The sequence below is a fragment of the Tachyglossus aculeatus genome, chromosome 9, assembly GCF_015852505.1.
Source record: "Tachyglossus aculeatus isolate mTacAcu1 chromosome 9, mTacAcu1.pri, whole genome shotgun sequence".
Lineage (NCBI taxonomy): Eukaryota > Metazoa > Chordata > Mammalia > Monotremata > Tachyglossidae > Tachyglossus > Tachyglossus aculeatus.
In genome coordinates, this window is record NC_052074.1 from 17,035,176 (window position 1) to 17,062,156 (window position 26,981).

Sequence of the window (26,981 nt, forward strand, 5' to 3'; positions counted from 1 at the left end):
TGTGGGATTTCCACCTGCCTAGGCCCTGCCAGCTGAGTGAGTTTTGGCAACAGGACACGAGGAAGAAGGCAATGGAAAAATCCCTGAGGGCTTTGAGATTGTGCTGAGTGTAATGGAAAACACTAAAGACAAGTTCTTTAGTGCCTCACAGCAGGATAAACTCTCTGCCCTTGGTTTAATTATTCTATATACTGTATTTGCAGGAGACTTCTGAGTCATCATGTTTTCTAGTCATACTCTTCTGAACAGTTAGGTTCTGAGTACCATTAGACTCTTCCTCAGCTCCCTTCAGGGACTGGGCAGCCAGTCATTGAAGATCATGTATAGAGTCATTTGCTGGCTTTAAAAATGCTGCAGCCGGGCAGTATTGCTCCAGGTTATTGCATCAGGAAGGCTGAGCTTTTTGTAGAGGAGAGAGCAGGGGTTCAAATCTGAGATGTGCCAGTGGTCAGAGGGATACCAAGCTACTCAGTTACATAAATAGAGAAGCAGCATGGCCTTGTAGGAAGAGAACAGGCCTGGGAATCAGTGGACCTGGGTTACAATCCCACCTCTTCTACTCACCTGCTGTGTGACCTTGGGAAAGTCCCTTAACTTCTCTGGGCCTCAGTTCTCTCATCTGTAAAATGGAGATTCAATACCCCTCCTTCTTAGACTATGAGTCCCACATAGGACTTGATGATCTTGTCTCTACCCCAGCACCTAGAACATAGTAAGCACTTAACAAATACTACAATTACTATTATAAGTGGTCAGTGGCAGTATGTTAGAAGACAGCTGGCTCTTAAACATTAATGAATTCACTTCCCAGATGTTTTCAGATCTTTTGAAGTTTTTATTATTATTGCTGTTGTATTTCTAAACACTTACTATGTGTCAAGTACTGTTCTTATGCACTGGGGTAAATACAAGTTCATCATGGGGGACACATTCCCTGTCCCACATAAGCCTCACAGTCTAAGTAGAAGGGAGAACAGATATTGAGTTCCTATTTTACTGTTGAGAACACTGAGGCACAGAGAAGTTAAGTGACTTGCCCAAAGTTACACAGCAAGAATTTGGCATAGTGGGGATTAGCACCCAGGTCTTCTGAGTCCCAGGTCCAAACTCTTTCGGCTAGGCAATGCGGCTTCTCATCAAATTGGGTGCAAAGAGTATTTAAAAGGAAGTAAATTGAAACATTTAAAAAACCCAGCTTTGTTAAGAACAGTGATTTTCCCTCTTCCTGTTGATCATCTCTCATTCCATCCCCTCATGTTAGCCGTATGGTTTCTAGAATTTCCCTCTTTTCCTTTAGGATTCTCCCAGATCCTCTCTTGTTCTGGATAGTCATCTCTATTGCTTTGACTCCTTGCCCTAAGCCCTTAAACAATTCTCTGAGGTCTTTGAATTCTAAAGCTGTGACCTCTGGTCTGTCCTTTTACTTTATTAAGAGATTCCATGCCATCAATATTGTTAGTTTTAGACACTGCAGGCTTGACACTAGTGCTTTGGCTCCATTTCATAGAAGCTTCTGAGGGCTGTATCTCTGTTAGTGTCCAGCAGAAATACACATGCGCTTCCTTAGGCATCTTGAGAGAGGAAGCGCGTTGTTGACCAAATGATCAGTAGCATTTATTGAGTGCCTTCTATGTACGGAGAACTTTACAAGCACTAGGGAAACTCTGGTGGAGATAAAAACAGGGCCCCTGCCTTCAAGGAGCGTATGCTCAAATGGAGGACAGACAAACACAAATTATTTGCAATTAGGAGAGCAAGAGTGAAATAAAGATATAACTGGTGAAGACAAGGGTAAGCCAAGAAGGACAGGTGATTAAATAAGTGAATGGATAAGTAGAATCCACAGACTGGTATATATCATTAAGTGGTAAGGATGATTGGATGTATGTCCTGGGAACTTTTATTCTCTTGGGTTAAAGCCAGTAAAACAGAAACACCCATTTTCTTGAATAGCTGGATATAATTTGGGACCCCTGGTAAATGTTCCAGATGACTGTTTAACATAGTGGTGGATGGAGTCCCATAAGGGAGAATGATTCATTCCTGAATACCATCAGGGATGTAGGAGGGAGACGTATGACAATCAGCCTCCAGGAGTACGAGTGAATCCCAGCCAATTTTCCATCAATGCTGCTGATTCTTCCTAGCAAAACCAAGGCAAAGGGCATGCCATGTGGTGAACCGGGTTTCCATTTGGAAATTAAGCACTCTAAACACTAGGCTTGAGCAGTACAATAACAAGGTTTGAATCATTTTCCCCTTCCCAAAGCAATCTCCAGGCCTGTTACACCTCTTTCTCTATGCCAACAAAGATGTCAGCAAGGGGACTGGTAAGGGAAGTGTTACGGCTCTGAGGTTCCCCTTTAATCATGACTTAGTCTTTAAAAGGAGTTGTGTGAAATTGGTATCCATAATAATAATAATTGTGGTATTTTTTAAGTGCTTACTATGTGCCAAGCATTATACTAAGTGTTGGGGTGGATACAAGCAAATAGGGTTGGACACAGTCCCTGTACCCCCTGGGGATCCCAGTCTTAATCCCCATTTTACAGATGAGGTAACTGAAACACAGAAAAGTGAACTGACGTACCCAAGGTCACACAGCAGACAAGTAGCAGAGCCAAGATTAGAACCAATGTCTTTCTAACTCCCAAGGCTGTGCCCACCCACTATGCCAGGCTGCTTCTCTGTCTAGTGGTGCTTCTTCATTTGGAGAAGAACAATTAGTTTGTCTTGGTTACTACCTAATTCTCTCCATATTCCAGGCTTGGGTTTTGACCCCCGAGAGTTAAGTCGAACAACCTCCTGGTGCAAACTGGAACACTCTCACCCCATTTCCCCAGCCATAAGTGACTGGGTACAGTACATCCATTACATGACTGAACAGCACTTGGCTTGTGACAAGACAGTTAATGAGCCAGAGGCATCCCCTGCCTTGGAGAACACAATCTGTCTGGTATAAGGAAATGAGGAGAGATGCCCAGAATGCCCACCCAGGCTAGTTCCTAGGTACACTTATGCTTTCATCTGGCCTGGTTCTCATCTCACTCAAATCCAATCTCTCCTTTCTAGCCCCCCTTTTCTTAATGGTATTTGTTAAGAGCTTACTATATGCCAAACACCGTTCTAATTGCTGGGGTAGATACAAGTTAATCAGGTTAGGCACGGTCCCTGTCCTACATAGGGCTCACAGTTTAAATAAGAGGGAGCACAGTTGAGGAAACTGAGGCACAGAGAAGTTCTGTGACTTGCCCAAGGTCACACAGCAGGCAGGTGACAGAACTGAAATTAGAACCCTCTGATTCCCAGGCTCATGCTCTTTTCACTAAGCCATGCTGCTTTTCTTCTTGTCCCCAACTTGTTTACTGGCAATCTCCTTGGCCCTCCTTGGGCATGGGTTATTTTTAGGGAGAAGGAATCTGACCTCTTTTCAGCCCGAGGCAACACTTGATTCTTAGAGCATATAATTCTGCTCAATCCACTGATCCATTCCTATTTTGTGTATAGCCTGGCTAGTTAAGGACAGCGAGTGTCTATATGGAGCTGAAGGCTTGGGTTTAGGAAGTCCCGGCCTTCTACAATGAACGTGAGACTCTGCTGTAGAAATACAGGCAAACCAAACTACAGAGGCTGTGAGTCCTCAGAGGGGTTGGTCTCATTCATTCAATCATATTTATTGAGCGCTTACTGTGTGCAGAGCACTGTACTAAGCGCTTGGGAAGTACAAGTTGGCATAGTCAGCACTTCACAGAAGGAAGCATGAGTTACTAGCTGCAAGCTGCTCTCATGATTAAAGGAGAAATTCTAGCAGATCAAGGGAGCCTCATAAACCTAATAATAATTATGGTACTTGTTAAGCACTTACTATGTGCTGAGCACTGTCCTAAGCACTGGGGTATATTCAAGTTAATCAGGTTGGACATAGTCCCTGTCCCACATTGGGCTCAAACTCTTAATCCACATTTTTTACAGTTGATGTAGCTGAGGCACAGAGAAGTGAAGTGACTTACCCAAGGTCACACAGCAGACACATGTTGGAACCAGGATTAGACTCCCAAGCCCGTGCTCTATCCACTACACCATGCTCAGGACCTTTCCCAGTTCACCCTGGGTTATCAGTCTCAGAAGCTCGTTCCTACTATACCCAAGAAACCACATTTGTTTGGGTATTTGATCTTTTGATTATCTAATTTGGTCTCGATTCCAATTAATTTGGATTAAGAAGAAGTGTGGCCTGGTGGAAAGATCATGGGCCTACCTAGGAGTCAAAGGATCCAAGTTTTATTCCCACCTCTGCCAACCTGCCGGCTGTGTGACTTTAGGGAACTCACTTAACTTCTCAGTGCCTCAGTTTCCTCATTGTTAAAATGGAAATCAAATACCTGTTCTCCCTCCATGTTAGAATGTGAGCCCCATGTGCTTAGCACATAGTAATATATGCCATCAGCATTATTATTATTATTATTATTATTATTATTATTATTATTATTACCATTACTATTATCATCACCTCTCTCAATGGTTCATGTAAAATATATTTTCTTCTCTCTCAAATGAGACAGTGACGGGACTCATTCTTCAGACTCTGTGAAGAAGCTCCAAACCGTAGTGGGGAAATCTCACAACATGGCAGGTCCTAGCAGACTCTGGGCTATTCCTAATCTCTTTTGTGTGTCTACTCTGACCAGCTAATGTATTTCTGCATTTGAACTCTCTTTCGCTATACCTCAAACTGAAAACCACACAGATTTATGTGAGTATGTTTGCCCCGATAAAGCATTAATTACAGGATTACTCCCAAGCCTGTTTACTTGACCCAGACTTTATACAGTTCATAACGGGGAAGGCTCAACTGTGGCAACTCAGCCCTCTTACAGTTTCTGACCTTGCCAGCCTCAATTCAACTTCCATCTGGGCACATATGGTAACTGCAGGGTGGCAGGATCCCTGCAGTTCAGCTGGGAACTTGTCAGGTAAGTACACATTGAAACCAATGACTAGGGGAGGAACACACATAGACAAACATACAAACACACACACACTCACACCATACTTCACTGGGAGAAAGTTAAAGCAAGAATTGTCACTAGACAATAATGATATAAGCTACAGGTTAAGCTTCTTCAGCGAAGGAATCTTTTCAGCAGATAGACTATGAGTTTCAGTAGTTTATAAATCACCCTGATTAGGGTGTATTTGAGGAATTTTGAACAGATCATGATGTATAATTTACAAAGTAAATTATACACAATGAAACTTCAAGCCTAATCATGTTCTACACAGAAAAAAAGGATTTTTAAAATGGTTTTTGTTAAGGGATCACTATGTGCTAGGCACTGTTCTAAGCACCGGGGTAGATACAAGATAATCAGGTTGGACACAGTACATGTCCCACATGGGGCTCACGATCTTAATCCCCATTTTGGAGATGAGGTAACTGAGGCACAACGAAGTTAAGTGAATTGACCAAGCTCCTACAGCTGACAAGTGGTGGGGCCGGGTTTAGAATACTGGTCCTTCTGACTCTCAGGCCTATGGTCTTTCCACGAGAACATGCTTACCTAATGTGTGACCTTGTGCAAGTCATTTAACTTCTCTGTACCTCCGTTTCCTTATCTGTAAAATGGGGAAGGCTCAACGGTGGTAACTCAGCCCTCTTACAGTTTCTGACATTGCCAGCCTCAATTCAACTTCCATTTGGGCACATATGGTAACTGCAGAGTGGCAGGATCCCTGCAGTTCATCTGGGACCTTGTCAGGTAGGTACACATTGCAATCAACGACTAAGGGAGGAACACACGTAGACACACACACACACACACACACACACACACACACACACACACACACTCACACACACTCACACCATACGTTACTCAGAGAAAGTTAAAGCAAGAATCGCCACTCCTGTTTAAGACTGTGAGCCCCATTGTGAGACAGTGACTGAGTCCGACTCGATTTACCTGTATCTTCCCCAGTGCTTAGAACTTTGCTTAACATATAAGTGCTTAACAAACATGATAATAATAATAAGCTTTCACAGTCAGTTGGGTGAGAAATTCCCTTGTAGAAACACTTGCAGAACTCACATATTCAGGATTCTTTATTAACAAGCCCTACCCACATATTTTCTAAACAAAGTTAATAATTATAATTTAAAATAATTAACCAAAATTACCTTTAAATTGTTCTGGCACATGGAATAGAACTGCCTGATCTTAAAAATGGCTTGTCTGGCTACAGTGTAAACTCACTGCTGGCAGGGAACATATCTCGTGTTTTGGTTTTACTTTTCTAAGAGCTTAGTACAATCGATGAAGCAATCAAGCACTTGGGAGAGTTCAATAGAGTTGGTAGGTATTATTGTTATTATTATATTTGTTAAGTGTTTACAGTTAGGCATTGTTCTAATAGCTGGGGTAGATACAAGTTAACCAGATTGGACATAACTTCTGTCCCACATGGTTCATGGTCTAAGGAGGGAGGAGAATAGGTTTTGAGCCCTCATTTTAAAGAAGAAACAACTGAAGCACAGAGAAGTTAAGTGATTTGTCCAAGGTCATTCATCAGGCAAGTTGGCTGAATGAGGATTAGAACCCAGGACCTCCGACTCCCAGGCCTTTGCTACTTAAATTAGATAATGCTGCTCAGATATGATTCCTGACTACAGGGATCTTACAACCTAATGGGGGAGACAGACAGTAAATCCATTACAGATAGGGGAAAGAGCAGTGTTGAGGACATGTACCTAAGTTTTGTGGGGATAGAGTGAATATCAAAGTGCTTGGGGATATGGACCCAAATGTATAGGTGACAAAGCAGGGTGGAAGAATACAGTGGGGACATAAGAGTTTAATTAGGGAAGGCTTCCTTGAGGAGATATTATTTTAATATGGCTCTGGAGATGGGGAAAGTGTTGGTCTGTTGGGTAGTACACCACACTGAACCCAGTGGGTAGTTCATAAATGCCTTTACTTCTGTCTACAAAAGTGTCCCCAAATATTAATTTCCTGGAAGCGAGTGTATTTTCACGTAAATGTGCAAGACCATGCCTCCGGCCCTGTCTTTGGAAGAAATGCAAATGATAACCTATCATAGAGATTGACTGCGGCCTTCATCTTGAAGACTAGGATTTGAGCCCTGAGGGAACAATGGAAGGAGGAGGTGGCTAGCCCTGACTTTCAGGGTGTTACATGAAGGAAAACGCTGAGGGTTTTCTTACCTTCAGGGTGCCAATAATGCAAGCCAGATAGCAGTCCCTAGTCTCAATCTCAGAGGCCATATCTTTGTCCCACAAAGCTTGTATCTGCCCCAGAGCTTAGAACAGTGCTTCACACACAGTAAGCGCTTAATAAATCCTGTTATTGTTATTCTTGAATCAAGTTCCTCGGAGAAGGGGAACCTGCCTGTTTTTTGCTCCCATTTCCTCAGAGTCTGAGAAAGATGTCAGTGGCTCTCTTCACAGCCACATTCATTAAGTGTAAGCCCACTGAACCATGGAGAAAGCATCCAACCATAGATTTCATTGCTCTCCCGACTTCAGTCTATACTTCACTCTGCTGCCCGTATTATCTTTGTACAGAAACAAACACTCTGGGCATGTCTTTCCCCTCCTCAAAAATCTCCAGTGATTGCGTATCAACCTTCGAATCAAGCAAAAACTTCTCACTCTCGACTTCAAGGCTCTCCATTACCTCACCCCTTCCTACCTCACTTCCCTTCTCTCCTTCTACAGCCCAGCCCCCACCCTCCACTCCTCTGCCGCTAACTTCCTTACTGTGCCTCGCTCTCCCCTGTCTCTCCGTTGACCCCTGGCCCACATCCTTCCCCTGGCCTGGAATGCCCTCCCTCCACACATCCACCAAACTAGCTCTCTTCCTCCCTTCAAAGCCATACTGAGAGCTCATCTCCCCCAGGAGGCCTTCCCAGACTGAGCCTCCCTTTTTCCTCTCCTCCCCCTCCTCCCCTCCCCATCACCCCCCTCCCTCCCTCTGCCCTACCCTCTTCCTCTCCGCACAGAACTTGTATGTATTTGTACATATTTGTTACTCTCATTTGTATGTATTTATTACTCTATTTTATTAATGATGTGTACTTAGCTATAATTCTATTCTGATGGTATTGACAACTTGTTTTGTTTTGTTGTCTGTCTCCCCCTTCTAGACTGTGAGCCCGTTGTTGGGTAGGGACCGTCTCTATATGTGGCCAATTTGTACTTCCCAAGCAGTTAGTACAGTGCTCTGCACACAGTAAGGGCTCAATAAATATGAATGAAGGAATTGCTGAAAACTGACTTTATTGGCACAACAACAAAAAAAAAATCTAGTAGGACACTCTCAGTGGTGAGGGTGAAGAGGAGGCCGGTGAAACTTCAGTGATAAAAGCCTATTTTCCAAAGCAAACTTTCTGTGATGATTTAGTTTTCCTACAAGATGAGAAAACAAACTGCCCCACTGGGGAGGCACTGACCTTAGAGCAAGTGCCTGAATAATGCAGCATGGTGTGGCATGTCACACAGCCCAAGGATTTCTCCTGTTTTATTAATATCGCTCAGTGTGCATTTGGGAGCAGCCTTGCAAAGTGAGTGCATATAAGCTTAGTGAGTGAGGTTATTCAGTGGCATCTAATAGATCGTTTTTACAATAAGTTAAATGACTCCATGCAGCAAGGGACAGGAGTCCATGTGATGATAATAATAATGTGTTGAGCGCTTACGAAGCAAAGTGCTGGGGTAGATACAAATAATCATGTCAGGCACAGTCCCTGTCCCACAACGGGCTCACACCCTAAGGGGGAGGGAGATTAGATACTAAATTCCCGTTTTTCAGATGAGGTAACTGAGTAGAGGAGAAGTGACTTGCCCAAGGTCACCCAGCAGGCAGGTGGCAGAACTGGGTTTGGAACCCCGGTCTATGAGAAGTAGCGTGGCTCAGTGGACAGAGCATGGGCTTGAGAGTCAGAGGTCATGGGTTCTAATTCCGGCTCCACCACGTGTCAGATGTGTGACTTTGGACAAGTCACTTAACTTCTCTGTGCCTCAGTTACCTCATCTGTAAAATGGGGATTAAGACTGTGAGCCCCACATGGGACAACCTGATCACCTTGTATCCCCCCCAGCACTTAGAACAGTGCTTTGCACATTGTAAGTGCTTAACAAATACCATTACTATTATTATTATTATTACCCAAGAGAGTGGGTGTCAGTTGCCAAGGCTTCAGTGGGGAAGGGCTTCCACTGCCTCGAAAAGGGATAGGATGGTCCCTCATGTGGAGGTCTGCAAAAGCTAAGATGATCCCTGAGCTATGTTTTCCAAAGAGGAATTGGAAGCATCAGGTGGAATCAATCAATCAATCATATTTATTGAGCGCTTACTGTGTGCAGAGCACTGTACTAAGCGCTTGGGAAGGACAAGTTGGCAACACATATGTATGAAGTGACTGGTGCTCATTGATAAGAAGGCACTGTAAGCCTAAGGAACAAGGCATTCTAGTGCATATATACTCTGTTGCATCCCATTGCATTTAAAAACTTTCTCCCTGCTTTGCATTATCTTTATTGCTTTTGCATATAATTGTGTTCCGTGTGGGAGGCTTTGCAGGCTCCGAGATTTCATCAGAATATCCTTATCAAAGGTAATGTCCTTTCACCAAACATCTCTGATTAAAACATTGATAACTTGGTTTTAAGGTGGGGTGAATCTTAGAAGTCACAAACCCCCCTTTTTTGGGAAAACTTGAAACTGAAAATACATGTAGTTCATTCGTGTCAGTCACAGCTGAGCTAATAGGATGTTTCCGTCCCTCAGATGAGATTGATGTTTGTAATAAAGTTGCAAAGGATGCTTACATTCTTTCATATTTTGTCTTCATTGGTTAAAAAAACCAAGGTGCATTGTTTCACCTTATTACAGGGAACAATTTCAAAGTGGACAACAAGACAGGACTTGTACTTTTCTTTGCAAAGGCAGCTTCTGCTAATCAGCATGACAGTGGATAGAACACCGGCCTGGGAGTCAAAAGGACCTGGGTTCTAATCCTGATTCCGCCACATGTCTGCTGTGTGACCTTGGGCAAGTCACTTCACTTCTCTGTGCCACAGTTACCTCATCTGGAAAATGGGGATTAAAGCTGTGAGCCCTATGTGGGAAAGGGACTGTGTCCAACCCAATTACCTTGCACCTACCCCAGTGCTTATTACAGTGCCTGGCACATAGTAAGTGCTTAATACCACAATTATTATTATCAAAAATAATTCATCAGAATGGTGAGTGACTGTAGGATTGTGTTTCAAGAGGATGAATGCTTAGCTAATGTGATTCAGGGGGGCAGAAATCATTCAGTGACACTGAGAGCTTACTATGTGCAGAGCACTGTCCTAAGTGCTTGGAAGAGTACAATACAACAGAGTTGGTTGATATGTTCCCTGACCACATCAAGTTTACAGGGGAGGTGACACTCTGATTACAGTAGGACTTTAGCTTCCTGAGTTCGTTTCCTGACCTTATTTGACTGTGGAGGCATCCGGTTTGTTTTGCTTAATATAGGTTCAGGTTAAAATAGTTATCTCCATTTGAGTAGCAGCATAGCCTAGTGGATAGAGCACAAGCTTGGGAATCAAAAGGACCTGGGTTCTAATCCTAACTCCACCACTGGTCTGCCGTGTGACCTTGGGCAAGTCACTTAACTTCTCTGTGTCTCAGTTCCCTCTAGACTTAAGCTAACTGTGGGCAGGGAATGTGTTTATTGTTATAGTGTGCTCTCCCAAGTGCTTAGTACAGGGCTCTGCACACAGTAAGTGGCTCAATAAATATGACTGAATGAGTGAATTAATGTAAAATAGGGAATAAGACTGTGAGCACCAGGTGGGACGTGTACTGTGTCCAAGATGATTATCTGCTATCTACCCCAGAGCTTAGTACAGTGACTGGCACATAGTAGATGCTTAACAAATGCCATTAGAAAACAAATTGAAAACCCCTCTCAGAAAATGCACTGGTTCTGGGCAAAGTCAGTCTACCAAGTCCTTATGACTCCATTGTCCAGGCACCCACCTCTCCCATATTCCACTCTGAGCCCTCATGTCTAGCTAAGCCGATCAAGAAATCATTTTAAGTGAATTTTTAAAATGAATTTTAAATTTAATTGAACTTTCAAAGACAGATGAATCAGTAGTCTATTCATTTAAAGGGATAAAAAGGGAGGGATTGGGAATTGACCCAGAAAATCATCTCTTTGGTGCCCAGGGTGAATAATACTAAAGAGTTAATCATTGTACAATACAGTCCTCTTTGGAGACATGAATCACTGTTTGGTTTGTGCTGAGCCCAGTCACTGCAAAATGTTAAACACATATGCTCCTGGTACATGCACATATATTTGAAAAGTTTATTAGTATTTGTATTTGTGATTATGCCGGTTAACCTTTACTGAGGGATTTCCCCCCAACTCCATTTGCGTTATTCAATAACGCTCTTCCTCTTTCTTTTCTACCCTATACCCATGGGGTTGTCTTAACAAAACTACCTGTCCATTGCCACTGAAAGGTCTATGGCTAGATATTAGACCTTTGAATCCAACCGGTGAAATTCATAAGCTGTGGACCAGACTCACTGACTGTGTCTGTATGAGTCCAGGCATCTTTTTTTGAAAATGTTTGGAGTAGAACTCAGCACATGTCAAATTTAATCCTTACCTTAGGAGAAATGCCTAAGCCTAGTTTAGATAGTGTGCCCCTTCAGGGAGGCTTAAGAGAGCTAGGTAGGATGGTTAGGTTGTAGCCTCCTGGTATTGGTGTTTTGGTTGATGCTCCTGAGCTAGGCCCGGAAGTCTGGTGCCTGGCAAGTCTTGTATAGTAGAGATGTGCCTGTGAGTCCCCGACTGAGCACACAGATGGTGAGCCATCTGCCTGCAGGAAGAAGGCTCCAGGCCAGCTCTGGGATAACTGGGACCCAGATATTAAGGAAAATATCTCCATAGGGCAGCACCATTCCTGCACCCTGCTCAATGGAGTTTGAGGCCTTAAGCACTTTGATACTCACCGTAGCCCCCACCTCCACTTAAATATCCTTACATTCTACTTTTTCCCTAACTGCAATTTAATATCTGTCTCCCCCTGTAGACTGTAAGTTCCTGCTGATAGGGATCGCACCTACTGATTCTATGGGAGTGTACTTCCCCAACCTTTTAGTACAGTGCTCTGCACACAGTAAGTGCTCCTAAATATCACTGATTGACTGGGAAGGAAGTGGAGAGAAAGGACCTGACTCAGGGTCAAGTCGCTCTTGCCAATACTGCTGCTGCTGGGACATTCAGACCTGAAAGCGGTGCTAACCAAGGAAGAGACAGGAAGAGCTCCCATCATCCCTGGGAGATGATTATAATAATAATAATAATAATTATGGCATTTATTAAGCGCTTACTATGTGCAAAGTACTGTTCTAAGCACTGGGGAGGTTACAAGGTGATCAGGTTGTCCCACGTGGGCTCACAGTCTTAATCACCATTTTACAGATGAGGTAACTGAGGCTCAGAGAAGTGAAGTGACTTGCCCAGAGTCACACAGCTGACATTCAGCCGAGCCAGGGTTTGAACCCATGACCTCTGACTCCAAAGCCCATGCTCTTTCCACTGAGCCACACTGCTTCTCTGATGGATGATGATGAAGAATGCCCTCACCTGAGTGGCCAAGAAAGTTGTAACTGGTGGGGTTCAGCTTACTGATGTGGACCCAATGCCCTTGTTGTCATTCCCTGTGCGGATGCACACTCCTCCAAAGGATAATCGTCTGGATTATAGCCAGATATATCTGGCCCCAGTTGAGGGTCACAAACTGCATCTTGGATGTCTATAGCTCCAGTAGTTAATCATTCAATGGTATTTACTGAGTGTTTACTGTGGGCATTGTACTAAGCACTTGGGAGATTACCATAGAGTTAGTTGACACCATTGGGCCCATTTTGAGTCTCCTTCTAGGTTGAGTATCCACCCAGCCATCCCTTTCTGTTCCCAGTTCCTCCCCAAGCTGCTCCACAGACACCCCAGAGTCATGCAAATGTCTCCCAGCAGGGTCGAACTCCAGGAGGTTACCAGTGGGACCGAGGACATGTTTACCATATGTTTTTTTTATTCCTCAGTTAGTCTCCCTTGGTGAACCACTTTCCCTGCTCTCTCTGGCAGTACCACCAGCAGGATACCTGAGCCCTCCAGCACAGGTTCTGCCTGAGGCTGGCTGTTTCTAAGTGGCAGTCAGACACGGTAGAAAAGATCCCATTGGTGGCATTCACAGCACTGTTTTGTATGGGCAAAGACAACCAGTGCAGCACTGTGTTAGGGATGGCATAGCTTTGAGCGGCGTGTTCTCTTGATGGGGAAACTTTGAGAAAGCACAGTCCACAAGCAGGCAGAATAAGGTAATTCTTAATGTTGGAGAGAGAGGATGCCCTTAGCCTGCACCCTACATCTGATCCTGGGAGCAGTCTGGAGTCAACAGAGAAGTGACCTCGTTATCCGAGGAATATCCGGGACATGGATATAGGGAACACGGCAGCACCGGTGACGGGGATTGGTAGGGAAGGGTGCAGTATGCTACTGTAGCCCTGCTGCTGTTTCCACCAGCAGTGGCAGTGGGAAACAGCAGTCCTCTACCCCTTCAATTGCAATGCCTACCCACCCCAGAGTGGGTAGCCCTGTTTCCAGCCCTGTTCCCACTCCAGGTGGAGCTGATCTGGTGTCTTCTCTCTAGGGTCTGTGGCAAACCACCACCCAAGACAGGGTCTCAGACCACTGTGGTATTTTTAACCAGGAGATGTGCATTTGGACCAGTATCGAATCATTTTCAGCTCCGAAGGCCCGCCTTCCCCCAGCCCCATGCCTTGTGTGCAGTGGACCAAATTCCCCACCTCAGATGGTTACCCTGAACATATTTTCACAGCCCTGCTTTCTTCTTAAGCAGGAGGAGGAATAGGGCTTGTGATTAATATTAACTCTATTTCTCTAATTTGTAGAGAGCTCACAGATCTTCTTTAAGCTGGAAGCTCTTGGAGGGCCAGAGACCAGGTCTCTCTGCTGTGTATTTTGTTTTCCCCAGCACTTAGTATTGTGCTCAGCATAGAGTAAGTACTTGAGAAGCAGTGTGGCATAGTGGATAGAGCACGGGCCTGGGAGACAGAAGTTCATGAGTTTTAATCCCGGCTCCACCACTTGTCTGCTGTGTGACTGTGCCTCAGTTGCCTCATCTGTAAAATGGGGATCTAGACTGTGAGCCTCATAGACTGTGTCCATTCCGATTTGCTTGTAGCCAACATCGGCGCTTAGTACAGTGTCTGTGCAAATACCATACTGCTTACCTAAGAGCTATGGATCCCAGTGCACTAACATTCCAGCCATTCCTTCGGCATATTGCAATCCAATCCAATAGATTGAAAGTTCCTTAAGGGCAGATATCATGTCTACCAACTCTATTTTCTTGACTCTCCGAACTGCTTTGTACAGTGCTCTGCACACAGTAAGTGCTCAATGAATACCATTGATTGATATTAGGAATACCTCAAGTCATGAGGGGCCCATTTACTGCTCTGGACCTCTTAGTGCTGCTGCCCATAATCACCGGCCAGATCTGGTCCATCTTCTTTAATCAAGCAATCAACTGATGGTATTTATTGAGTACCTCCTCTATGCAGAGCACAGTAGAAGAGGCAATCCTTGTCCTCAGTGAGATTACAATCTAATGAGAATGATTGTGAGGTAATTATTTAGCCTTGGAAGAAAAAAGAGACACAACTGATTATAATAAGAGAATGAAAGATGTCTGGGTGAATAAATAAATGTTTTAATATTAGATTCATAGATGGATGCCTCCTTAAGTACTGTGGGTGGGTGTGGGTACCCAAGTGTTGAGGTGATAGTTGTGAGGGTGTGAGCTGGAGAGAAGATAGTTGTTTGGGGGAAGGCACCTGGTTGAAATAGGATTCCAAGAGGGGAAGATGAGGAGTAGCGTAGTTGTTCTCAGAGCTCCGGAGAGGAGACCCTGCCGTTTTGACTCTTATTTTAGGGAGAAGGAAACTAAGGTCCAGAAAAGTGAAGTGACTTGTCCTTCCCTGATTCAGTGATGGATCTGGAGAACAAGTGGGGTTATGTTGTCATATTTACCATGGAGCCTTAAACCAGCATCTGCCCCTGTCTCCAGACAGTCTCTGCCCTCTGTACCAGCATCCTCCAGAAGCCTTTGCTTATTCCTGGCAGAATTGGTTTGGCCTCTCTGATCGTGCCTGTCTGACTGTCTCTTTTTTCCTGCAGTCATATTCATTCCTCCTTCCTATATTCAGTAGGGTCAACTAATAAATCAATCAATGGTATTGTATGCTTATTGTGTTCAGTGCACTGTACTAAGCGCTGAAGAATACAGTACAGATAGTAGGCTCAATCCCTGCCCACAACGAGCTTAATGCCTAAAAGGTTGTTGCTGCCATCATCATCATCATCATCATCATCCTCAACAACAACAACAGCCATGCAGTGGGGCCTGATTGAACCTCTATTGCCCAGCCCTGTGACAGGCACTTGGAAAAGAAACAGGAGGAGTCTCACATTCCTGGCCCTTATTCCCCTCTATGAGATGTGTCCCTATCCAGGCAGCAGCGTAATTACTGATGGTGCCAAGTACCCTGTTGTCACAGATACTTAAGGGGAACTAGAGAGTGTCACACTGGGGAAATTGGGAGGGATAGAAATGATGGCACTGCTATTTCTGTGGTGATTAAAAAATGGCTTGAGAGACCTTCCTCATACAGTTTGTCCTGTTGGGTGATTTAATGAAGTTGGGTCCGATGTGGGCGGAAGAAATGTTGCTGCGTGCAGGTGCTGTCATCTCCTAGCAATGTCTCTACAGTGGCCTTTCTTGCTGGAAAAGCAGCATTAATATTCATCAGCCTAATTTACCTGCCAAGTAATCGGTTGAATCACTGCATGAGGTGTGCAAGTTGAAAAGAAAGGTGAAGATAATGGAAAAAAAATCTAACAAGCCAATTCATTAACATATGGGATATATGCTATCCTGGATAAAAGTAAACTTATCTCCCATTTGTTACTACTTAATGCATTTTACACGCTTCTTTGCGGAAGAATATAGCTATATTTTATAGCCAAGTTCAGGGTCTTAAGTAGCTTGTGAACTAGCCTAACTCTGTGACCAGCAATTACAGATTTAAATGAACACTAAGGAAGGCTGCTATGCTGATCCATAAAGATAATATAGTCTCAAATTAGCACAGTAATGAGGAAAATCCTGAATTTCATTCATTTTAGGGTAGAGTATCTCCTTGTACTCTAGCACAGGCAAATAATGCTGACCTTGGAGTGCCCTCGTGCCTCAGACTGCTCAAACATCTTGCGGTTGCAGACTTCTTCCCCATCCAGCTATTCTAAATTATAGTAAAACATTTATATTGGATGGGATCAGTGTGGAATTGATGGGAGTGGTGTGAAGAGATGAGATGAGAGTGATTGTAGAGGTGTTCCCTGCAGTCACTGGAGGGTGCACCTGCAGATAGTTTACTTGGACATGTAGCTGTGTCTTTGGTTAACAATCACTTCAAGGTGGAGCTAGTGGCTCCAGAGTGAGGCAGCAGAGATCTGAAATGGTATCGACTCCCTGGCTCAGTGGGGGCTAAGAGGGAGAGACTCAGAGGAAGATACCTTTAGGGTTTTCTTGTTTTGAGGCTTCCCTCCATCTTTGTACTTTCTAGGGATCCAGTCCAAGCTCTGAAATGAGGTGGCAGTTTCTGTTAGCCCAAGGGAGAAGGGGCAAGAATAGCAGAAACTGCCAAAGCCGGCCCATCTTTGACCCCAGAAGTTCAGAAAAAGGATGGACTTCCTCAAGATTCACTAAGGCTTATTTAGGCCATACACCGGACTTCCTCAAGATTTACTAAGGCTTATTTAGGCCATATACAGGAAACCCTCCACTCCCATCCCGTGACTCTGGGCTCTTTGCTAATTGGAAATACAAGCCATGATTCAGACCCCCATTCCTGCTGGCTGAAGAATGAAGAAACAGGAGAGTCTGGGGACTGCTCTTTCAGGGTCTAGAATTCTTAATATTGCTGTTCTCCTTTTTGTCTTATCTTCTTGGTCTAAGGATTTCAGGGATCCTTAACCAGTATTTTGGAAAGCTCAAAGGCCCTCGTCACTAGAATCGTTGTAATAAATATCTTAGAAATGCAAGAATGAGGAAACTCTATTGAGAACACTGATGCTCTAGCCCAGAGGAAAGTCCTGTCTCCTATCTGGGATCACAAATGGCTGCCTGGATTATTTTTTTAAGGGCCCAGTTTCACATGGTTGATTTTGGAGCCAAAACATGTTATTTGTTGGTCAAGGTCATGAGCGTTTATTTTAACTTTCTGTCCAAAGGAAATTATTTAATTGGTTCTAAAATAGGCATAAGCAGTCTAAGCAGTGCTGAGTGATAAAAATAAAGCCAAGTTAAATCAAGAGTAAAGCAATTGAAACTAAATGCAGAGCAGCCGCTCTTTTCTCTCTTTCCAAAGACATGCCTTAGTTGTTAACTCTGTGATGAGAAGCACACTAGCTCCGGAAACTTTAAATTACTCTTGCCCTCTCTATGCAATTCAGTGCCTAAGTAGACCCAGAATCTAACTCCCCGATTGTGAATCAGGCTCCAGGGAGCTTGACTGCCCCAGAATTTCAATCCAAACCATGACATTTGTTTAGAGCAACCAAAATCATTTAAATTTTGTACCCAAGTGACAAGGATACCAGTGGCAAATCTGTGCACAGCCCAACAGAGCTATAGGTGCTTTTATCATAGTTTATAAGATTTGTGAAGCTTTCAATGTCTCAGGCAGTACTCGGTGATTTTGCCATTCTTTCTCACTCTACTAGGATATGAAGGATTCTGCATTTTCTAAATCAACAACCCAGGAATATAATGTATCAACATAAAGAACACGAGTTAAATCCCCATTTGGTCTTCTAGAAGAGAAAGGAAACTGACATTTTAAAAGGGAAAATTCTAGTACAATCAGCATTAGTCATGGCTGACTGCCACACTTTACAATTAAAGATGTCAATGCTCACTCTTCAGCAAATCAGGCAGACTCCACCTCACACATCCAACTGCCCCAGAAAAAAAATCTGGTGATTCCACAGCCCAAAGCCACCCACCACCCGGCTGTCCCCAATCTAATCCCCAAAAAGAGTTTCAACCACACTTTGTGCATATATACATTTTTAGAACATTTGTCCTCCACCCTGTTTCAATACTAACCATAGATTGATGGTTTTTAATGAGCACTCCCTCTATGCAGAGCAGTGTACTAAATGCTTGGGAGAGACAATAGAGTTGGTAGATATTGATTCCTTCCAGACTGTAAGCTCGTTGTGAGCAGGGAACATACCTACCAACTCTGTTGTACTCTACCATGCACTTAATACAGTGCTTTGCACAGAATAAATGCTCAATAAATACCATGGAATGTTTGATTGATTGACTTGATCCCTGCCTGCAAGGAGCTTGCAAACTGTGGGAGTGATGTACATTAAAATAAATTACAGTTAGGTATCCTGCAGTCATCAGCTATGAGTCTCAACTCGAAATGAAAATAGGTTGCTTTGTGGGAGAAAGACAGCTTCAGAAATGGTTTTAGGTCTCTTTGCTGAGCTCTGGAATGGCAGAGGGCCAGTTTCCCTTTGCCATTTCCAAGTTGTCTCTGCGTGGAGAAGCTGAATTTGTCTGCTTCATTCATCCTTTCATTTCCAGAAGCAAAGAAGACTGGTGGCTGATATTTTCCTGCTATCACTGCTCAGTTAAAAACAAATTACTTTGAGACTGAATCTACCTATTACCTAATTGTTGTTCTACCGAAAGAGTATGTGCTTGGCTTGCATTTCAGCAGCCCCCCAGAGCACCCTAAGACTATTGCTTCCTCCAACTAAATGGAGAAGCTCAACTGGAGACTATTTACAGAACTTCCCAAATCTGTCAGCTTCATCCCTCCTACCTTTCTTTAGCTCTGCCGAACCCCAGTGACTACCTCTCTTGTTTGAAATGTATTTCTGTATTGATGCAATGAAGAAATGACAGACCACGATGAAACGAAAAGGAGTTATACAACTGTAGGAACTGTTTAAAATAAATTCCACCCTCTCCTGAATTTATGCAGTGAAATTCTTATTTAGAAAAGTCAGAGTGCCTTTCCAACAATAGAATGAATTTTTTATGGGTTTTTATAGAATTGTCTCAGCAGCAGTAAAAGTGCTTAATTGTTCCCTTAGAATTAGTGCTTTAAAATTTACAGTTGCTTTAACATCAAGGGTAGATTTCCCCTAGTGAAAATAACAGCAGTGGGACCATGCTTGATAACTTCCTCATGCAGTTAATGTGGAGGAAAAAAAGATAATTAACTTCTTTCTCCAAGGAGATCAAAGTGTCTTATACACATTTTCTTCCTTTGGAGGATGGAATCTCTAATTTTTACCAATGAAGAAGTGGTCACAGAGATAAGGGGTGCTTACCTCATGGAGCCACTGTGACAAAGTTGAGGACCCAAGCTTGGTTGGGGTGGTTAGATGTCTTCCATATTGGACCGTGCAGACATTTCCTTGAAATACAGTGCAATCAAAAGTATTTATTACATGCTTAGTATATTCAGAACACTGTACTAAGCATTTGGGAGAGTGCAATAGTTGGGACACATGATCTCCACACTCAAGGATCTTACAATATAATAATAATAATGATGATGGTATTTTGTTATAGACTATGTGCCAAGCACTGTTCTAAGTGCTGGGGTTGATACAAAGTAATCAGGTTGTCCCACGTGGGACTCACAGTCTTAATCCCCATTTTACAGATGAGGTAACTGAGGCACAGAGAAGTTAAGTGACTTGCCCAAAGTCACACAGCAGACAAGTGGTGGAGCTGGGATTAGAAGTGGGGAAGACAGGCACTAAAATCAATTACAGGTAGGGGAAAAGCAACAGAGTTTAAATATATGTCCATATAAAAACTACTGGTGATGGGAGGAGGAGCGGGAATAAGTATCCAAGCACGGAATGTGGAAGCCCTGAAGTGGGAGTAAGGAGGGGAAAAGGGTGGGAAAGCTAATATATAGTTATGGTTCCTTTGGGAGCTCAATACATGTTGACACGTGGTGAAGTTTATCCTATTTGATGGTTTCCACAATAAATGAGAAAGTCTGACATTAACCAGATTTGTTAATCCTAAATGATTACCAATAGAGTATTATGGCACCTGTTTCTAATAAATCCATAGTAATCCCAGCATCTCAGGTGGAACTTAATGTTGTAAATATGCCATACTTTAAATCAAACAATGCTTAAATATTTCTGCAAAGGCAAATCTATCTCTTCCTCATGCAAGAATCATTCACCTTCTAGACTGTGAGCCCGTTGTTGGGTAGGGACCGTCTCTATATGTTGCCAACTTGTACTTCCCAAGTGCTTAGTAGAGTGCACTGCACACAGTAAGCACTCAATAAATACGATTGAATGAATGAATTAATTCACTTTTTAAGGAATAATTGCAACTGGCAATTTAAACTCCAGGATAATCAAGAACACTAGTGGTCATTGTTTCTGAATAATACAACCCATAAACCTCAGCAGAACTATTGCAGAAGTATCAATCATATTTATTGAGTACTTACTGTGTGCAGAACACTGTACTAAGTGCCTGGGAGAGGACAATTCAACAGACACATTCTATGCCCACATTACCAGTAATTGTCTCTGCACTTGGCAGAAATTGCTGAATTGATTCTAAGTAGCTACAGAGGTAAGCGTTTCCCAAAATGCATATAAGTGAGTAAAAAGCATTGATCATGGTGAACGAGTTATCTTCAAAGAAGTCTGCCAGCATTTCTGTGAGTCCTGTTTGCCTGTGACCAAAAACTCATTTAATCTGAAAAAGCATTTTTGTGTCTTTGCTGATGAGTCAAAGTGTTTAACAAATAACAACTCAGTTCAAAGAATGACAGCTGGTCTTCACACTTTCTTCACCCTGCGTACCAAGTGTCCTCTGGAATTTTCAACACCCTAGCATTTGGAGTGCTGATGTAAAGTGCACAGATTTGCTACCAAATGAAAGTACTATAGTTTAGCTCTAATGATTGGAAACTCTGAATCAATTGGGGGGAGAACACAGGAAAACCATAATACATTTACACTGACAAAGGTTAACTGTGTCAAGTGATTAGAAAGTCCTGCAACCTTAGTTAATCCAAAAGCATTCTTGGTTTTCCATTTCACTCATCTTTTTTCTCCTCTCCTTCCCTCCTAGAGTGTAAACTCCATGTGGGCCAGGAACATAATTGCCAACTTTATATTATACTGTACTCACCTAAACATTTAGTACAGGATGCTGCACACAGGAAGCACTCAATAAACATGATTATACTCAGTGCTCAATTCAGTGTTCTGAGTATACCTTGTACAACACTCCAAAGGAGTTCCATCTGAGGATACAGATATGTAAATAAGTTGCAGCTAGGAGGAGTTAATAGGACATATAAGATATGAACATAAGTTCTGTGGAGCTTGTGAGTACTTAAATGCTTAGGTGGCAAAGAAGGGATTCATTCATTCATTCAATCATATTTATTGAGCACTTACTGTATGCAGAGCACTGTACTAAGCACTTGGGAAGTACAAATCGTCATCATATAGAGACGGTCCCTGCCCAACAATGGGCTCACAGTCTAGATGAAGTAGCAGTTGGGAGATAAGATTGGGGATGGCCTCCAGGAGGAGATAGATTTCAGGAAGACTTTGGAGATTATAGCTTTGGTCTTCCAGATGTGAAGGAAAAGAGAGTTCCAGGCTAGGGGAAGGACGTAAACAAGAAATCGGCATCAGGAGAGACAACAGAGCACAGTGAAAAGTTTTGAAGCCAGCCACTTGACCTCTCTGCTACAATTCCCACTGGAAAATAGGAATTTTGATGCTCTTCCCTTTCTCCATGACATGTCATTAAACTTTTCTGAAGACCAGGCCTCATAGAAGAACAAAATATTCTCTTCAAAATATCCAATGAAAAAAGTGAGTCACTTAAAATGAACTTTGAATGTCCTAAAGGAGCAAAACAAAACTTTATATTCTGCATTCTCAGAAAGAAGAAATTTAAGTAAACCACAGAGAGCAATGTGGATGCTGTTTCTTCAGGAAATCTTTCCTCTAGTGCATTCTTCTGCTGCAAGAATTCACGGCAGGAGACCAGTATCTAGTGGGGATCTCTGTGAACAATGAAGTAGAAAAATTGAAGTTTCTACTTCCCCTGTTCCATCCATGGTTTATCCAATTAGAGAAAACTAACCACAGTATTTAATAGCACTGAGACCTCTCCCGCTTACTGGTTGGGACTTGATTTTATCTTGGTTAGTTTTAAAGAAGCAGCATGGCCTAGTGGAAAGACTGTGGGCCTGAGAAGCAGAGGACCTGGGTTCTAATCTCAGCTCCATCACTTACCTGGTGTGGGCAAGTCACTTACCTTCTCTATACCTCAGTTACCTCATCTGAAGAATGGGGATTAAAGCTGGAACATGAACTTTGTCCAACTGGATTATCTTGTATCTAACCCTGGTACATAGTAAGCACTTAACAAATACCATTCAAAAAAGAGTATTTGCCAGATTATGTCCTAGGATTATTAGTTCTTCTCTGAAGAGCAAGGGAGGGGGAGTGGTTAGGGCACTAGTTCAGATTGAGATGTAATGTGTGCTCTAAAATGAGTCTTCTGTTCCTGTTCTGTCCGTGAAGATGAAGTCTATACTAGCTTGAAAAGTAACAAGATTGAGAAGGACTTTGGATTTATGATCCATTCCCCACTAGAAGGAGTGGGAGGAGAGTATTGTTGTAACTTCCTGCTGAGAAACCCAGGACAGTCCTCTACAAGCTACCTATGGCTGAAGAGAGAGAGAGAGACAATGAGTAGGGAATATGGGCAGGGAACGCGTCTGTTATATTGTACTCTCCCAAGAACGTAGTACAGTGGTCTGTACATAGTAAACCGTCAATAAATACGATTGATTCTGCCTCTATCTTTCTACCCTGGTCACAGTGCTCATGCACAACTTCAGCTGTAAACCACCAAAGGGAGTGTGGTCAGGGAAAATCAAGGAGGAACCAGCAATTCTCCCCCACAAATAGTAGTCAGCCACCATGTAATAGCCATATGCCACCCACCAAGATGAGTTTTTCTATGCCAACATATTGACCCCCTTCTTCTCTATGGCAACCATTCAGCCAGAGTACTCTGTTGCAGTCTCTCAAGTACTCATGACAAAACTCTGTGCCAAATAAGTTCTCAACAAATGCCACTGATTGATTGGTGGTTGTCAAAGACTGTGCCTGGAGCATTGTTCTTTGCAGCTGGAGCAAGGCCAAATGAAACAGAGACTAGAGAAGGAAGCTGGAGAATGAGCTCAGGAGGACACATAGCTACCTGTCCCTTAATAGGCAAGAATGGGAGATCTAATGTTAATGCCTTCTTATCTGTTAAGTACCATTTAAAGAGCAAATTCTTGAAGCTGTTGTAATAGTTATTAATCATCGTTACAACTGCATCTCTTCAGTTTCCCTCTCTTAGAATACTAATGTGCATTTGGGGAGGTTTTGAATGGAAACCAACTTATTGACCAATGGCAGTAAACATATGAAGAAAGGTCTATTGTCAAATCAAAATTTCCATCTTGAAATCAGCCACCTTATTAGCCAGCTTTGATTGGCCCTCCAAATTTCAAGTATCATGAACTATTGCTGTTGAGTGGTCAGATTCATCTAAATGTTTTACTTTTTAGCCTCCAGAACACACAGGAATTTGCAAATAGTCTAGCAGCCATCCCAAGATGTTCAAATTCCCTAGCAGGGATACTGTTTGGAAATAAAATAATGCATTGCAGCTGGGTAAAACAGCATTTGAGTCTTCCCTGCAGAATATCTTTCCTTTAACTGATGTCCAACAGAGCACAATCAGTCTAGAGCCAGGAGGCCGTGAGCTGTATGAAAGAATGAAGGTCAGACAACTGTTCTCTTCACACTAAAGACAGCAATTTATCAAAGATGATTGCCAAGGAAACACAAGCAGTCACTTTGTCTTCTTATTTGTGTACACAAAGAAATCTGAGTCCAGGGGGAAAATAGCTACACTGTAAGTCTTGGAAGGCCACAGAGCTTGGCTTTTCAATAAATTTCCAAGATAGATCTGTTTGTGGATTTCTATGAAAGAGCCCCTTGGAAGTTCTACGTGTGCAGTGCATGGGTGGATTGCTGCATAAAGCATGGTACCCCTGGACCCTGTGTCTTCAGGCCTTGCATTGAGAGATAGCAGTTATTACCCTTAAAAGGAAATGGAAAGTGAATTAGCAGACACTGGATTTGTCCCATCACTAACCAAAGGGAATGATCCTACCACGAAGAGGTTGGTGGGCGGTGTGGTGGGGCGGGGGGCAGTTGTAAATCCTTATGGCTTTAATTCTGGTGATTTTTGGGATTTCTGTAATTCACAAGGGTTGGCTGGAAACTTGTTAAGCTTAGTCTCATCAATCTAACCAGTGTAACTTCCACTGTCTCTGCAGCTGGCTGAAAAGTACCCGTTTTCCTTGGAGACGCTGGCTAGAGGTGGGGGTGGACAGAAAGGAGCGAGGCAGGATGTGTACCAGGCCTCAGTGGGTCTGGAGGAGGTTACCGAGTGCTCAAACAACCCCTCAGGAAGAGGGAGAGGGACAGGGTGAAAGAGACCAAGAGAGCAACCACAAATGCGGGAGAGGGGTAGAGGCAGTCACCACAGAGTGCTGGCATGCCAGAGGTTGGCATGCCAAATGCCAATAGGATGACTTCGTTTGCCACCTTCACAATCTCAACCCAGGAAGTCCCTTCTGGAAGTTTTACACCAAAACTGGTGGGGGTTTGGCTTTGCCACAGATTTATTTGTGATTTGGGGAAAAATCCCTTAATTTTTAAGTCCTTGAGTTTCCCAACTTGAAAAATGGGAAGAATGAGCTGTCAGTATGTCACCATAAAATAATAATACATAATGCCTTCCTGCAGTGGATTACTGTTCAAGGTGATAGCTAGGTAAAGAACCCAGAGATGTTCAGCTAGCAAATGCAAATTAAATACCAAGGATTAAAAAAACACAGCAGGGATTATAAATGCTAAAACATTAGCATGAGGATCCTTAGAATTAACAGAGCAAAATTGTATCTGCCCTTTTTTTTTCTCTCTTTCCAATCAATAATCTGCATTGTCTCATTGTGGCCTCCTGAGGGTTTTATGGATGACTTTTTGCTCAAGATTTAACGAGTTTCTCTGCTGGGAATCAATCAAAGGTATTTATTGAGCACTCATTGTGGGCAGAGCACTGTACTAAGCACTTGGGAAAGTATAATATAAAGAGTTGGTAGACACAATCCCGCCCACAAGGAATTTGCAGTCTTCACGAGAGGACAGACATTAAAATAAAAATCTTCTGGAAAAGGAAGAAAGAGAGAGACCTAGAGAATGGGAAGTTTGGATTTCTGTGTTTTGGTTTACTGCTGTCAATTTATTGGCCACAGCTATTCTGGCTTCATCTGTAAAGGGAGAGTCAGCTCTTTGAATAGAATTTCCTTTTGAAAGATTTCAAGATTGGGGCTAAATCTGAGTAAGGTAAAGTTAAAAATAGTATGTAGACAGAACAAGCCATAGGAACCACATGCTGATAATCCCAACTCTGATCTCTGCCCCAGTAATAATAATAATTATTATTATAATATTAAGATTAAATGTGGTATTTGTAAAGCTCTACAGGCCAAGCACTGCTTTTAGTGCTGGGGAAGATATCACACAATCAGATCCGAGATAATTTCGGTCCCACAGTCTAAAGGGGGAGGTAGAATAGGTATTTAATGTCTGTATTTTGGGTGAGGAAATTTAGTTTCAGACAAGTCAAGAGACTCTCAGAGTCATACAACAGACCAGTAGTGGAACTAGATTAGAACCTAGAACTTCCGATTCTCAACCCCAGGCTCCCTTCCCTAGGCTTCTAGATCATCCTAAATCATCAGGCTGGTGGATCAGCAGATTCTGTCAACCCTGAGAAGTCCAGGAGTGTTTCTCAAAGTTTTAATTAATCTCAATTAGGATTGCCAGGGACAGACATGACCACTTTCTGAATTGGTCAGACCGTTTGACCTTCTCTGCTTGACCCATCAGCAAAACGGAATTAGTAATTGTTTATAAGAAATTCTTGTTTGGGCTTGAAAGAGTATGGTCCACAAACTATACTGATACAGGCATTCTCTAAGGAAGAGTGAAGAAAGGGGACAATAAGCACCTTGGGTAAGTCCATACAACAGGCAAACGGAGAAGCCAGGATTATTATTATTATTATTATTATCATAATGGCATTTAAGTGCTTACTATGTGCCAAGCACTGTAATAATAATAATAATAATAATGGTATTTATTAAGCACTTACTATGTTAGCATTGGGGTAGATACTAGATAATCAGGTTGCAGATGGGACTCCCAGTCTAAATAGAAGGGAGAAGAGGTATTGAATCCCCATTTTGCAGATGAGGGAACTAAGGGCACAGAGAAGTTAAGTGACTTGCCCAATCTCACCTAGCAGGTTAGTGGCGAAGCCAGGATTAAAACCCAGGTCCTTCGACTGCTCGGCCTGGGCTCTTTCCACCAGACACTGCTGCTTTTCTTAGAATCCAGGTGTCCTAATTCCAGTTCTGTGATCTTTTCATTAGTCTTCTAGTGTGCCCCTTCTCGTGTTTCCCCTTGTTTAGTAATTCTACTCCTAAGGATTACAGATGTGAGCTTCTTTGGAGTCATGCTATTTAAGGGGAGAGCTTGGAACGATAAGAGAAGCTGTTTCCTGAAGTGAGTAAATGGCAGTCTTTTGTGGCTAAACTCGACATTCCTCCCTCCATTCCCCTCTCCCCTTTCCCTCCTCC

The 26,981-nt window shown here is 42.9% G+C and overlaps 1 protein-coding gene across 2 annotated transcripts in view; it reads left to right on the forward strand.

Moving 5' to 3' along the window:
- Positions 1-26,981, forward strand: part of SNAP25 (synaptosome associated protein 25) — a 69,430-nt gene that overhangs the window by 14,508 nt on the left and 27,941 nt on the right. The gene's annotated exons all lie outside the window — the stretch shown is intronic.